Here is a 16,611-nt window from a genome sequence, read left to right on the forward strand (position 1 = left end):
ATTGCCACAACCGGGGCTGTGCTACTGGCATCTGGTGGGTAGAAGCCAGGAATCCTACAAAATATCCTACAACATACAGCACGGCCCCCACAACAAAGAATTATCTAGCCCAAGACAGTAATTGTCCCAAAAGTGTGCTCAAACTCCTCCAAAGCTGTAAATTACATAAAGAGAGTAATCATTTATATCTCTATACCCAAAACCCATCAGAGTGCCCGGCACAAACTAGGCTCTCAGGAAAAAAGTTGCTGAATTAATAAACGGATCTCTCTCTCTCGTCCTCCCCCACCTCTCTCTCATGCACACATGCGCATGAGAATACATGCACCTTTTGTCTTGCATCTTAGAGTACTCTCGCTCTGTTGAGCCTAGGTGTACAGCTTGTTTTGGAAGACCTTGCCTTAGGAAAGCCAAGCAGATCCCAGGAGGTAGCCCAGGGAAAATGATGCATGGGGCCAACCACTCAGACCCACGTGCAGTCTAGGATTAAGCAAAATGGTAGGAGAAGACTTTCAGGATCACACACGTCAGAACAGTAACCAGGAAAAAGAAATTAAATAGGAATTTGAGGTTAAATTCTGAGATGACATTTTAAAATACAATTTTTCCCAGAGAGTTCTCTATGCTTTTAATCCCTTACATCTTTCAGGAATTTAGAAGAATTAGTTATAGCTCCAATGGGTGAGCAGCTGTCTAAAGATCTAGAATCATAGTTATTTCTCTCCAACTAACAGTCTGCATCTCACATTTTGAGAAAAGCTGTCTGAAAATGAAACTTGTCTGGTTTTAATTTTTAAACTTTTTCTGATATTCTGAATGGAGGTCCTGGCCTCTACCATCCACTTTCAAATCTAAGATAGCATTTAGAAGACATGAGTAGTTAGCAAAGAACCTTAATAAAATGCCTCTCAAATCATTTGTGTGAATTTGGACAAGTCAGTTAACTACTCCAGACTCTGGTTTTCTCATCTGTAAATTAGGTGAATTAGACTAAACAACCTCAAGTTCCTTTCACCTAAAACTTGACGACTCAATGATTTAAAAGACAGAAATTACAAGCTCTAATGAGGTGATATTTTGAGCTTTGCCAAATCGCAGGGTTTTTCTAGGTAGTTCCCCTATTATAGCAGCGTGCAATAGCTTCACTTGATACCACCAATAGCTGTGTAATTAAGCCTGATCTTTCTCCAGCATAGTTCATTTTCCACTGATGGGTCTACAATTAAAACAACTCCCTCCCCAGAGAAGTATACATCACTGTTATACTTTTCATCTTTAATTACACTGGTTGAAGATGAATAAATGCGCCCAAGATCCCAACTGGGAGGGAACAGATTCATTAGGTGGTTGTAAAATGCCATCCAGGCAGCATTTCAGGTTACTGTCTCTGCACAAGGAAGATGGCTTTCGACAAATCTGCTCAAATATACCAAAGATTAAGTCAACTTGCTACTGCCTACCTTTGTACTGGAAATTGACAAATACTAAAGATCTGGACCTTTTGAAGAGATAAGTACAACATCAAAGCCAACGCTAATTTACTACTTCAGTGCTTTTAAGTAGAAGGGCCAAAATAACCTGTCCACATTTTATAGAAGAAAAGGGAGAGTTTCCAAATTTTCATATTACCACCCCCTTCAGTCAACCTCAATCAGCTCTCTCCTTCTTTTTTCTCATAACACTGATATAATCTGACTTCATCTATTCATTTATTTGTTTACTTGTTTATTGTCTGGCTCTCTTCATTGTGTATGGGGGAGAGGGACATCTGTTTCATTTAAAATCATATGACCACTTGGAGCACAGTGCCTGACCCTTAGCATCCATTAAATATTTGTTGATGGAATACATAAATATTGGTCCAGAATATTTCATTTAAATACACTTGCTGGTGGAAGTTTGGGGTCTGAGGTAACTGATGTTGAGCCAGTGTGCCAAACTTGGCATTTCTCTGGCATTATAATTCTCTTAAATCCTTGGTTGGTTTTTGGTTTTTTCATTCCCAGTCAACTCATTGACTTAGTATTCAACTCCATGGATTTGGTTAGGTCATCATTTTCAAAACTAGAACCCACCTGGGAATTTTGCCTTTCAGCAACAGTCTAGGTGCTCAGCCCATCCTCTCTGGGCTCAATCTAATGACATCCATCTTGGCTTCTGCCTGGGAGCAATTTGTCAACAAGATGCTAATTGCCCTGTGCCCAAAACTGCCTCTCAGCTATTATGGGAAAACTGGCCTCTTTTATAAGGCAGGAAGGCGTAATAGAAGTAGCCTGAAAAGCCCTGGGGAATCAGACTTTTCCCAGGCCTCCATCTTAGTTCCTACTGTTTCCCACCTTCCTGCCTGAACACACCATCCTGACTTTGTGTGAATATCTTTTATTTGGGGTTCAGGATTAGTATTTTCCAAACCTATAAAACCAGACTCTTAAACAGTCTTGGATTCTGGGCTATGGGTAGAAAAGGCCTCTCTTAGCAAGACACACTTTTCTCCCTCTCTGACTTCAAACAGGACAGCTTCTATTTAAGCTTGTCTCTTTTTGGTAGGACATTATTGAGGCTTCAAACTATAGTCCATAAGATCCAGTACCCTGCCACTTTGCTACCAAGCCCCTTAATTAATGCCCCAGCCTCAGTAAGCACGTGGCATGAGCACCAAGATACCAAAGGTGACACTTAAATCATCTGCTTCATTATTGTATCACCCACTTTTCCACTTCCACCGCCTGAGATAATATTTAAAAGAGCGAATTTTTATCAAAAATGTGAAGTGCCATGTCATCATAATTCTTCCAAAGTCGACCGTTTACCAATAGTAATTCTGCCCCTTGAAAACAGCTCCATGATTGTCAGATTGAGCAGCACATCAGCATCTACACCTGAGTCAGCTCCCCAGTTTCTGTCCTACTCTAGTAAAGAGATCGAATTCCAGGCATGGAATCTCTCCTGGACTAACCTGCCCAACTGTAGGTAACTGACCAGGACCCACTTCATTCCCAAGACACTGTGCTCTCTAACGTTGCAAACATCGCCCTTCCTTCAAGCCTAAGCTAATACCACACTCTCCTCTCCAATCACGCTCAAGGAAGCATGGCCTGACAATGTATCCCCAACCTAATCTAATTCCTTCTTTTTTTATACTCCAATAATATGTATGGCCTATATAATTTATTTGGTAATTAATCATACCCTGCCTTTTGACATATCTTCCATTTCGAATAACTACTTGAATTCATCTATTTCAGTGGCATGGGAGGCAGTCATTCACAGAGGTTACGAGCAGGGCTTCTGGAGCCAGATGGCCAGATTCAATACCAGACCCCTTCAGGACACACTAGCTGTATGATCTCTGATTGCAGTTTTTTGTATTTAAAAATGGTTTAAATATGTCATATAGTAAAGATTTAAAAAGTTATACATATAAAGCACTTACAGCATTACATGTGTATTTATTTTATAACTAGAAAGTGCATTTTACTTTTTAAATGTTGTGGAGGTGTGTTTTTGTTTTTTTTTTTATCCTCAGATATTTAATATCATAGAGTTTCTGGTACATCCTTGAGACCTCAGTTCCAACGGTGAAGCTGTGTAAGCTAACAGTTTGCAATGGAAACAAGCAAGTAAGCAGGATTCCATGAATAAGCACAGAGTCCCTAAGGATGGCATCACTGGGCCCTATATTTTGTGCAAAAACTCTTTGCTCTACTTGTCACTGTCAGCTGGTCATGGAAGGCCTTGGAAAACCAAGTTTTGATCTAGGGCAAAGGTAGGGTCATCCAATCACAGAGCCATAGATTTTCAAATCTTGCCCCTGATTGACTCATGCTTGGAAATGCAAGGATTACTTTATAGTGTTTAGGTTTTTAAAGTGGTCTCTGAGCTGCCAAAAGCAATTCACACAGCAAAGTAGTAAAACATCAAAAGGTAAAGTAGCTTCCTTTTTTCATTAATTTTCATGCTTAAAAAAGTTTACTGCACGCTTTTGTAATGTCCTTCAACATATTCATTTGTGGTGGGAAGATATAAGGCTACATCAAAAGTGAATATGCACCATGTTTAGAATCATTAAAATTTCTAAGAATTTTTCTAACAATTTTGGTTGCTTGCCACCAAGTCAATGATGGTGATTCAAATATCCCTCCCCCCACCCCTGTATTTCAAATAGTCAGGATTTGCTCAAAGTGTTAGCTAAGGAAGAGAGCAGCAAGCATTTTAATTTGGTTTTTGAGTATGATGGATGTTATAATTCCAAGACCTCTCAACCTTTGGAGTATGATACAGGATTTCCCAATTAATGTGGCCATGAAAACCATCCAAATTTTTCCCTTTTTTCTTTCCCAGTATGTCTTGCAAGAGCCGTGTTCTCCAGGACACCAGTCTAGAAAGCACAAAGTCAAAAACCTTTCCTAAGATATATTCATGCCTCCAAAACTTACCTTGGAAATACCAGGTAGCTTGATATAAACAGACCTCAGACAATTTGATTTCAAGCCCTTAGTCTCTAAGTTTTCAGGGAAGAAATGTATTGATTTGAAAATTTTTTTTTATTAGATTGTGTGTTTTTGATAATTTTTTAGGCAACAAGAGGCCCTGTCTATATGCTTCTCAAGCAAACATTCTATAACTTTATACATTCTATCAGGACAAGGGATTTTCAAAAACTTTCTGCCCCAAAACAAAGCAAGGGAGAGATATGAACTGCTCACATTATTATAGTGTGATAACCACAGGATAGAAGAATCCCACCACCGCCATCACCTGCCAGGAAGGGGGTGGGCATATCACACCTGAAGACAGGAGCATGTTTGAAGAAACTCAGACGATTCCGGTATAGCCCCCAGTCGTCACAAAGGAGCAGGAAGGGATGGTCCCTCTGCTCCAGTTAATAATCCCTGATGTCTGCTGATTGATTTTCTCTTCTTCAACAAGTCAATGACTACTGGAGAGTTTCAGCTCTAACAGAACTTGTATACACCAAATAGAAAGCTAAGAAATATGAAGTATATCTTCCCTGGTATTAAATGAATTCATTTTCGAGTAAATAGGTAACCGCCAATAGATAGTTGGGTTTACTTTGTATTATTATTATAAAGTTGGGGCCTGATAAAAATTTGTGGTGACTGGAATTCTAAAAGCCGGGAAAACATAAAATACCTACATTGTGAGACAGTAACAGAAATAACCACTCACCTTTTCATCAAAGGTGAGAAACGATTTATTCAAAGGAATAAAAATGGATGCTGATTTTAATAAGTGGGCTAATAAACTTTACATAGTTATTTATCAGGCTATTATAATGCAATCCTTGCTATGAATTCCAAATCCCATAACTTCTTTATTTCTTAATTTCAGGTCAGCAGCATAATGGAGCTGAGAGCTTTCCTCTGCTACTAAATCCCCAGAGCTGAGGTCTCAAACTAGATTACATTTTTTTTTTCTTTTTAACCTCACTGCAAAGTACAAATTACTAATCAACAGAAACGAAATTGCAGTTGTGCAATCCTTTTATATTAATTTCTCTGGCTATGTACTGGATTCAATAATCTAAATAACATTTCTCTTAATGCCACATTTTTCCTAGAAATTTACATCAGAAACAAGTCCCCAGGCAATATTTAGGATAATAGATGAGAGTGTCCAGATGAGGGACTACCTAGAACTTTCCATGCTCCCCTCAATCAAAATGCAATTAATAATGAACTCTATGTCTGACAAAATATATGCAGTCTGTCTCAGTCAATAAACACAGTGAGGGCAGGGGTTTCTCACAGAAGAGGTGGTTTGTACGATAACAATATTCACTGAAGGTAGGAACATAATAGCTTGTATTTATTAAATTTCTATTGTCTGACAGATGCTTCACACCGTGCTTTGTTCATTAATTCAAAACTCCAGAAAAGCATGTAAAGTGATTATTAGAGTTTCCATTTTTTAATAATATTATTTTAATTCAAAAGGTGTTCTAAACAACCCGATCAAAACATGGGCAGAAGACCTAAATAGACATTTCTCCAAAGAAAACATACAGATGGCCATTAGGCACGTGAAAATATGCTCAATATTGCTAATTATTAGAGAAATGCAAATCAAAACCACAATGAGGTATCACCTCACACCGATCAGAACGGCCATCATCAAAACATCTACAAACCCACTCCTGGGAATATATCCAGAAAAGGTGAAAACTTTAATTTGAAAAGATACATGCACCCCAATATTCATAGCAGCAGTATTTACAATCGCCGAGACATTGAAGCAACCTAAGTGTCTATCGACAGATGAATGGATAAAGAAGATGTGGTATATATATATATATATATATATATATATATATATACACACACACACACACACACACACACACACACACACACACAGTGGAATACTACTCAACCATAAAAAAGCAATAATGCCATTTGCATCATTATATGCCATTTGCATTATTAATGCCATTGCATTATTATATGGATAAAAATTATCCATTTGCGTGGATAGACCTAGAGATTATCATACTAAGTGAAGTAAGACAGAGAAAGACAAATATGATATCACTTATATGTGGAATCTAAAAAAAAAATGATACAAATGAACTGATTTAGAAAACAGAAGTAGACTCACAGACATAGAAAACAAACTTATGGTTACCAAAGGGGAATGGGAGGGAGGGATAAATTAAGAGTTTTGGATTAACAGATACACACTACTATATATAAAACAGATAAACAACAAGGACCTACTGTATAGCACAGAGAAATATATTCAATACTTTCTAATAACCTGTAATGGAAAAGAATCTGAAAAAGAATATATATATATGTATATATGTACACACACGTATATATGAATCATGTTGCTGTACACCTGAAACTAATACAACATTGTAAATCAACCATACTTCAGTTTTTAAAAAGGGGAAACAAGTATGCTAATTAGCCCCAGTTCACACAGCTGGTAAGTGCCAGAGCCAGTGTTTGAACCCACTACTTCTGGAAACATTTGTGAACTATGATTCTATTTACAATTTTATTTCCAAAACTAAGTGTTCATTGATTTAAGTAAGAGTTTATGCCTTGATTATAAATCCCCTAATACATTTAAATTGCTGTGAGGTTTTTTGTTTGTTTTTGCTTTTCCCTCCTCTCACATTTTTGCTTTCATGAGATTTCCACTTTGTAGTAAGAAACAAGAGCCAGGAAGTATTTCATTGTGGTTACACTTCTGATAAGGGCACAAATCTTAATCAGAGAAAAATAAATAATTTTCTTCAAGAGTAACTGTGGACAGCAAAGCAAATTATTAATTTGCTTACTTTTCTGCCTCACATAGTTGTTGGTTGGCTCTGAGTTTTTAACAATAATCAAACAACTGTGTAGAGGCTGGCACATCTGCTTTGATTTGTAATGATTACTATGTGACATTTTTACTTGTTAAATTATAGCGAAGAGTGCTGCTAATAAGAAAGTAACTCTTATCATCTGTATATCAAATAGATAACTACAAAATCCACGTAGGACATGATTAAGTAGTAATTATTTATGGGCAGTATTTTTCCTGTTTGTTAATGGAGGATCGTAATAACGCAGAAAGTAGCAAATAGGAAGTTTCAGTTCAAATTATGTTCACATTCATAGCATGAGACACTAAAGCCACTTAAGTCTCATTTCAATTTAACTTGAATAAGTCATACATGCCATATAGTTATCTTCTAAAAAGAAACTACTGAACTCATTAGAATTTTTTATTTTTCATAGCACTGAAACTTGAAACTGCCTTAAAAATAACTGTATAGGACTTGCAAACCAAATGCTTTTTACTATTTCACTTTCCTATAAAGAGGTTTATAAATATTGACATAAAATAAATTTAAAAGAAATTCTTTGTCAGACCAGGTTTAATCTACCTTTTGTAGTTACCCACAGCAGGAAGAGCATATAATAACAACAGTAATTGCAGCTAATAGTAATTGCCCATTTAGTGTATACCCCCTAGTCTTGTATCAATAATCCCACAGGTAAGTACTATTATTTATATACATTTTACAGATGAGGAAAAGTGAGGCTTTGCGATATTAATTAACTTGCCCATGGTCACATTGCAAGTAAGTGACAGAGCCAGGATTTGACCTAAATTTCTTTGATTTTAACCCTTTTACTATATGAACTCCAAAGCAATACAGGCTTCTTCTCTGCCCTAAGGAAGCCCGCATTCTTACATACAGAGCCGTGGTCCCCGCATACAAGAGCCTTAAGCTCATTTACCAAAGCAAAACTTATTTGTAAACAAAGAGGTGAATTTGATTCAACTTAAAGCATTTGATCCCTGATTTAATAAATGCTTATTAGAGTACCTACAGCTCACCTAGGCCGTATGCTAGGTGCCTGGAGTGACACAACTGTAAAGGACGTGAGCTTATCCTCAGGGCCTTAGAATCCAGTCACAGTGTATATCGTCGTCACTACTGGAACTACAGGAAGCAGCATCTCTGTTCCTGAATCTCTCCTCTCCCCTCTTCTGGGCATCCTGCACCAGCCTACCTCATCTGAAAATGCTCTCCATGACTATTAACTTACATTTGACACTTCCATTTTCTCTTTTTGGGTTATTTTCATATTGCTTGGGACTATTTCTGCGGTTTTGTTCTTTTCTCACCACCACCATCATTTCTATCTGTGGCTGTCAGCATGAAGAGCCACCACCTGGGATCACCAACAGGTCCCTCAGATTCACTGAGCCATACATGCCCTCCCCTCCTCCCCCCACTCGATGTCTGGCCTCAGCCTCTCACTGCAGGGAGAGCCTGGTTGCCTATCTCAGCCTCCCTGGCAACACAACCCAGAGTGAAGGGGAGTTCATGCCCTCTGGAATAGACTTGCACCAGTGACATCGGGAGACAGGAAGTGTCAGCAGATAAATTCCACATCCTTCCTTCCACCAAGACTGTCCTGAGCTGTACTAGTACCATAAGGACTCTTCAGAGATACAGTATTACCAAGCTGTGTTTCTCATGAAGCTCAGTAATGAATGCACCACCTCCTTCCCTGCCTCGTTTCCCTTGTCCCCTCACTCTTGCTGACTTGGTATTGCACCTCTCACCTCAGTAAAGCATTAGCAGTTTCCCCTCAGATGCTCTGTTTTCTAGGAATCCTGGGCTAAGACAGTTTCATACTTCCCAGAAGTTCTGTGCAGTTAGTCATCTCTGGACCAGTATCTCTTCTCAAAAAGTATCTTCCCAGAACATGAGTGCATGTAAAACATAACTATTTTTCAATATCCCTTTTTTCAGAGTCTCTGTGGGTACCCCCATTCCAATGATGAATTTTGGAGTGAAAATTTTATTCACAAATCATTTAAGTAAAAACACTTTTACTGGCATCACGTTTACATTCATTCCTTTGCATAAGCATTTATTGTTTCAGGTTTCTCTTCAAAAAAATTTTTTTAACATCTTTATTGGAGTATAATTGCTTTACAATGGTGTGTTAGTTTCTGCTTTATAACAAAGTGAATCTCTCTTTAAAATTTTCAGTACCCTTAAGGAGGTAAAACATTACTTTATTCAACACTGTATAAATTAAATGATCGGATTGATTGATTGGGCTTGATCTAATCATTACATTGCAGGCAGCAAAGATAGTATACATGCCTGAGTAAAGTCTTCCTACATCCAACATAGGATCTGAAAAGCTGAGGTGTCAGGAAACAGGAAAGAGATGCAAAAAGGTGAGATGGGTGAATAAGGCAGTAATGCATGCTTCAAATTTTACCTAGGGATGAGACCTACATTTACAAAACAATAAAGTTTCAGTTCTTCATTTTCAATAATTAGTTTATTTGAGAGGTTTCTGTAAACTATTTTTAAACCAGTTCATTACAAATAAATAGAGATTTATAAAAATGAATTCCTTTGCTGTGTCCTCATTGCCATTTGGAATACTTCATTGGCCAAGACCTTCTTGGTCTCTACCAGCTGAAATACAGGGCAGAACAGAAGAGTAGAGAGCATCTCTAGAGCAAGAAGGAGAACCTTCTGGAGGAGACACTGGTGCTGTGAACAGTCATTAAATACTTTTATTGCTGTGCAGTCTATAAATCATCATGTGACTAGAACCAAATTTTAAGTCCCGTAACTAATAGCAGGGTTGTGTCTAGGGGCCGTGGTAGAAATCTGAGAACATGTAGATGGTGATTCACTTGGCATGACTCACAAAGCAACTGTGTGAGCATAAAATTTTTAAAAGATAAATCAAAAATTGCACCCAGTTTGAGATTTCATAGCCACTCACTGCAATCAGTTACTCTTCATTGATTTATAACTCCCATATTATCCCCAAACTAGTTGTGGTGTCAGGTATACAAACTAAGAGAAAGCCTTGGTTTTAGCAATCAATTTTTCTTTAAAAACTATGTACTGCTTCTTCTTGAAACAGAGTTCTTGACCCTTTTTCTCTTTTTTGTGTCACTTTTTTATTTCCTCATTCACCTCATTTTAGCCAGTCTGTATGCTATCGTACTTAGTCTACTCATTTTTCTTGGCAAAATAAGGCTATTTAACCTCTTGGTCATGGAATGGCTTTCAGGTGATACAATACTTACTCTGCTCCAAAATTTCTTCATGACCTTTACCTGGAAACTGGCCTTCATTAGGTTTAAGGTGTACTTATACACGTAACCTGGTTTGCTACTTTTGACTGACTTGGCAGCTCATGCGCCTGATTCATAGACTTTCTGCCTTCTGGAATTTCCAGAAAGAATTTTGCTGAGTGTCTTGATTGGACAGAGAAGAGTAGTTTCGTTGAGCAGATGTAGAAAGCTGTTTCAGACATAATCATAATACTTTCTGCTTGATTTCCTTCTAACATTTCAAAATACTTTCACATCTACTCTCTCATTTAGTGTCTGTCTGATGTGGGAAAATGAAGGGAAGCCAGAGTAAAAAGAAAAGAAGAGAAACTTAAGGGACCCAGGATGGTTTGCTTTACTAGAATATATGGGAAGGAGAATTTAGAGACCACAAGGGAACACAAGTACAGCTGTCATGCTGGGAAACCCACTAGAAGATGGGAAATACGTTGACTTGTTGATGGAGGACAATGAAGAACTACTTGATTATATTGGAAAGTGTAATCATTCTTATTTGATATGGTATGTTTCAACTGAAAAGCTCAAAGCCTTTGCTCTATGGTACACAAACTAGCACAGGGATTTGGAGCATGGTCTCTGGTCCCAAACAAATCAGGGGTTTGAGCTCTAACTCTGCCACTTACAAGCTGTTTGACCTCAGAGGAGTTACATGTCTTTGAGACTCAGTTGTCTCATCTGTAAAACTCATCATTTTTCTCATCTCATACTGTAACGAGATCAATGTCATAAGGTTATTGTGGGATTACATACATGTACAATGCTTGGTACAGTGGTGCATATTAAGTGTTCAATAAATGGCAGCAATTGTTATACAGTAAATAAAAATATTCTTGGCATTGTCATCTTTTCCAAAAGAGCCTTAGGAAAGAATGAATAGGTGGTAGCCATAGCCAAACAAGAATCCCCTCGTGGTCAATAAAGAGATTCTCTTTATTGAGTTTCATCAGTTTCCCCTGCCTCTTGGTCAACTCTTCTTCCTCTTTATGGAAATAAAAATAAAAAGTGATACAGTAGTTAAATTAATTAGATGATTATAAGATATCAGTGACCAACTCTGGATACACGGAGGTACTAACTCTACCACTGACTCTACCACTGAAGAGCAAGAAGCAGTGGCCTATGGACATAGTTGACTCCTGTATCAAAAGTTGGTGGTGAATCCAGAAAGGATCATTTAAGTACAGACTAAGCACTTCATCTTTATAGGACCTTTCTGCTCCTTCTCCACTCCACCTCATCTCCTCCAAAATATACCTATCCTTTTTATGGGAGGAGGTGATGCTTAATTAGCAATTGCATTTGCTAATAACTGTTCCCATATGGGCTTGAACAACTTGCAGAGGTGCCATCCAATTCCAGCAGCAGCTACAAGGCTCTATAGGCTCCTACTCAGTCCATCACATAGAAATTCCTTTCCGCAAATGAGGTGGAGTACTATGGAAACCCTTCTTGGATTTGTATTATTATGTTATTAATCATGGTCACTCTTGCAAAAAGTTGAGCCCTTCTTCCTCTAAAAAGATTGCTACTTCAGGTCCAAGTGCACAGAAGGCAATGATATTTCTGTGTTTTCTAGCCTGGGGCTCATCTGCAGAATTCAAAGACCTTTTTCTCCTTAAACAACTTAGTTACAAATAGAAACATGGCCCTGCATTTATCTCATTAAAAGAATCTAGTCTCCAAAGAAACTTTATGTGTTTCCTCATCCTGCAAAGACAGGCATGGTGCCTCCTCTGGTTTATAATTAACACTGATCAAGGACTAAATTCCAGACAAAACAAGCTTATAAAATAGTGTGTAAAAATGAGATCAGGCTCAATGCATACATTCCTCTCTCTGAAACAATCATGTGAAGTGAGGCACCAGATATAGGGTTAGGATTTTATTTTCAGTTACTAATTTTAAGTATGACTAATTCTATCCCTGGTTGGGGATGAAGAGGTAGGAGTTAAGCAAGCTCAGGATCAAATTTTTTAATGGCTTCTAAAACAAAATCTTCCTTATAAATTAACATTTGTAATTTTAGTAGCCACAATGTCAGAAGCTAGACTATAATTTGGCTTATAATACTATATAGGTTTTCAAACTTCCTATTTATTCATGTATTTCCCAATGGTCATTTAGAACATTCTCTTCAAAGCCAGTAGTAGTATGCCCAAGAAAATTGCTGTTAGCTCCATTTCTGGGTTAAATGGAATAGAAACAAAGAAACTGATTTGACTGGAAAATGCCAGTGTTAGAGGCCAAAGCAAGGATCCATATGCCTTAAAGACAATTCCCTCTAAAAACAGATGGGACCGCCTTGGAGAAGGGCCTGCACTGCCTGCATCATCTGTCTAAGGGCCTTATCAACAAAACCCTCCTTCCAGAGAGGGATCTTAACCACGCAAGCTCCCCCCCCCTCAACCTCCTCAGCTTTTCTAGTTTCCAAGCATGGTTTTCTTTCAGACAACACAACCATCATTTCTCTTCGCTATCTTCTGGGAGCTGCCTTCCTCCCACCCCCTCTTCCACTAGCCCTCTCTTCACCTGGCTTTTCCCCCAGCCCTACTACTTGCTGGCTCACTCCATGAAGGGGCTCTCAAACCTGTCCATTCCCATGTCCCTGTGCCTCTCTGCTGACTCTTTCTCACCTTCCCTTTCCCTGTCTTGATTCTATGAACACACGCCACCACTCACCTTGATCGTCCCACTTAGCATTAGTTCTCTTCATCATGCCATCCCAAATCTGCATTCACATCCCTGGCTCAGCAATGGGGTCTCACCTATTCTGGCCCAGGTCTGATCCCCTCCTTGGTGTCAATTAGCACAGTGCTTCTCAAATTTGCATACAAATCCCCAGGATCTTGTTGAAAGGCGTACTCTGACTCACTGTGTCTGGGATGGAGTCTGAAGCTCTGCATTTCTAACAAGCACCCGAGCGATGCTGTTGCTGCTGGTACAGGAACCACACCTTTAGTAGCAAGGATTTAGCATCCAAGGAGATGCTGGCATGGAGACTGGGCTGCCTCTAACTTTGCCCACTTCTTGAGCCGCATAACTCTGGATTTACAGGAATCCTTCCCCTTACATAACAAGTACAACACTGAGCCTTTACAGACTTTGCTCCAGTAATTACAGGTTTCAAAAAGCATACTCAAAACAGCTCACTGGGGCTTCCTTGGTGGCACAGTGGTTGAGAATCTGCCTGCCAATGCAGGGGACACGGGTTGGAGCCCTGGTCTGGGAGGATCCCACATGCCGCGGAGCGGCTGGGCCCGTGAGCCGCAATTACTGAGCCTGCGCATCTGGAGCCTGTGCTCCGCAACAAGAGAGGCCGCGACAGTGAGAGGCCCGCGCACCGCGATGAAGAGCGGCCCCCACTTGCCGCAACTAGAGAAAGCCCTCGCACAGAAACGAAGACCCAACACGGCCAAAATAAATAAATAAATAAATATTTAAAAAAAAAAAGAGCTCACTGTACCCACAAGCACCCTTCAGTCCCTTCTCTTGCTCCAAGACTTGTGGAATCCATCAGCGCTCTGGGGGAAAAAAGCTTTTGAAATGGAATTGAACTTGGGGCGCTGCCTAGCATATCAGTGAATCCAGTAAGGGCTTTTTTCCCCCCCTTTCGCTATTCACTGAATTTTTTTGAGATGTAAAAACAGACTAGAAACAAAATTAAATTTCCAGGTCTTCTTGCCTCAGTCATGCGCTTCTTGCGAGCACCTTCAGGTGCTGACTGCTCTGAGCCTCAGTCTGTCCAAACATAAAAGAGAGGATTTTCTACTCAACCTTGTTGGAGTAGGATTTACAGTCTCTAGAGAAACCTGCTATGGAAAGACGCTGTAAAAATGTAGAGTGTTCTTTTGATTATGGATCACATCTGCACCAAGACCAGAAACTTTTTTTCAACAGAAGAAGGACTTAGTGTTCTCCATTCTCCACAATTTTTTCCCTCTAATGAGGTATGGAACTACGTAGGCCATAATGACTACAGCTTAAAGGGTAGGTTCAGTTACTATGTAATCTCATAAATCTCTCTTAGCCATAAGTATCAGCTAACCTCTACTTCCGCTGATATTTTATTTACCCTGTAAATCAGCTCTATTCTTTCACTTCACACAAAGGAAGTTGGGAACCCCAACTCTCGCAGGAATGCAGAGGCAGACAGGCTGCTTTGTGTGTGCCCCTGATCCAGGAACCCCCCTGCAAGCAGGCCATCGCCGCCCCCCCAGATGTAGGGCGTGGAGTCCCATCAATCACTAAGGAGGGTTATGCCAGCGGAGTCCTGGGAGGTGAGGAAAAGACGGGCCTAAAAACAGCAGCTGCCTGAACTTGTGCAGCACAGCCAGCCAGAACTGAGAATGGAATCACAGAAGTGAAAACATTAGCGAAAAACAATTGATTGGCATCAAAGTGTGTATCTTACTTTATTTGGCTTTGCTTTCAATTAACTTCAGTCACACTGGTGCATGTGTGGACACAATGTGAGCAAACCTGTAGCTTCCCTTCAGTGCAGCTTTGCTCCCTCACTGGAGGTGTGTCCCAGCTGGGGTGAGGTGCTATGGCTTCCTCCCTCTCTGGAGCAGGATGCCCAGTGGCTAGGATCACTGCCCTGTTCCGCAGAGCTGGCGAGGAGGTTTGATGCCCCTCCATTTTTCTTCCTCCACCGCCACCATGCTCCAAGCAAAAGATATGGAAAGATATATGGCATGAGTAGAATTCTAAGAAGAAAGACTTGATGTTAACCTGTTTGTTAGGAACACACAGACAACTTTGATTCCAGTCTATTAGTAGAAGGCAAAATTTCCCCTAATCTGTTTAAAGGAATATCTTTTGGGCATCAGTATAATGAAAGCCAGCACCCTTTAATTTCTTACAGGTCATTTAGTGTCCAATTTCATAGACTTCAAAGGGAGTTTAATCACACAATGAGGAGAAAGGCATATAATAAAATTATTTACATGACTCCTCACTGCTGCAACGATGGGGAGGGGAAGAGAGAAGATAAGAAAGCAGGGAAACAAATTAAAGGGGAAAGTCAAGGTGAAAATGAATAGTACCGGAGGTCAAAGGTGACTATGAGGTCAAAGACAAGATAGAATAAGTCTCAAGATCTATGGGATGTGGAGTTTGGTTTTGAATTAGACTTAGGATGAACTTAGAAGTTAGATAAAGGAGCTCAAAATTAAATACCAACAGAAAAAGTAGAAAAGTGATCAATTTTCTTAAATCACTTTTTTTAGATGCTCTAAGTTTTAAATAAACTTTGCCTATAGCATTAATGTCTACAGGATGTTTAGTGTGTGCAGTGTGTGTGTGTGTGTCCATGATGGTTTCAGAGACATAAAACTCTGATTTTCCCATAAGTTTGAATCATTGACTCATGCTATTGCTACATGGACAATTTCCAAACTGAGCATTTTCTAAAGACCAAAGCAAAACTATAACTGCACTCTGCAAAAAAGCATCCCAGATCACTTTCAGCCTGGTTGTCTCCTAACAAGATAAGAAAATTCCGCTCTGCTTGTCCATCCCACACTGAATCCTGATGATTCACCAGCTCACACACAGCTGCCAGCTCTCTCTGCTTTTAGCTTCTACACTAAATAGTACACTGGAGCATACTGAGTATACTTTCAAATCTACCAGAATGTATCTTTTCAACTGCCAAGAAATTGAAGAAAGCCCATAGTTTTGTATTATTGAACTGAGATGTGAACCGTTGTGCCAGACCCTTCTTTTAAAGGTCACAATTCTGACTTTATAATCCCAACTTCCTTTGTGTACAGTACAGTTTAAAGAGGATTTTATGCTTCTTTCACTTTTCCTGTGTTTAAATCAAGTGCTTCTTATATGGCCTTTGCGGAATTTTTAAGCTTTGAAAACATTTAACCTTGTTTCTTTATTGGAAAGGGGTAAAAATGCTCATAAAAACAGATGAGGAACATCTCACCTGACATCAGTATTTATTCATCCATGTACTCC

The sequence above is a fragment of the Eubalaena glacialis genome, chromosome 12, assembly GCF_028564815.1.
Source record: "Eubalaena glacialis isolate mEubGla1 chromosome 12, mEubGla1.1.hap2.+ XY, whole genome shotgun sequence".
NCBI lineage: Eukaryota > Metazoa > Chordata > Mammalia > Artiodactyla > Balaenidae > Eubalaena > Eubalaena glacialis.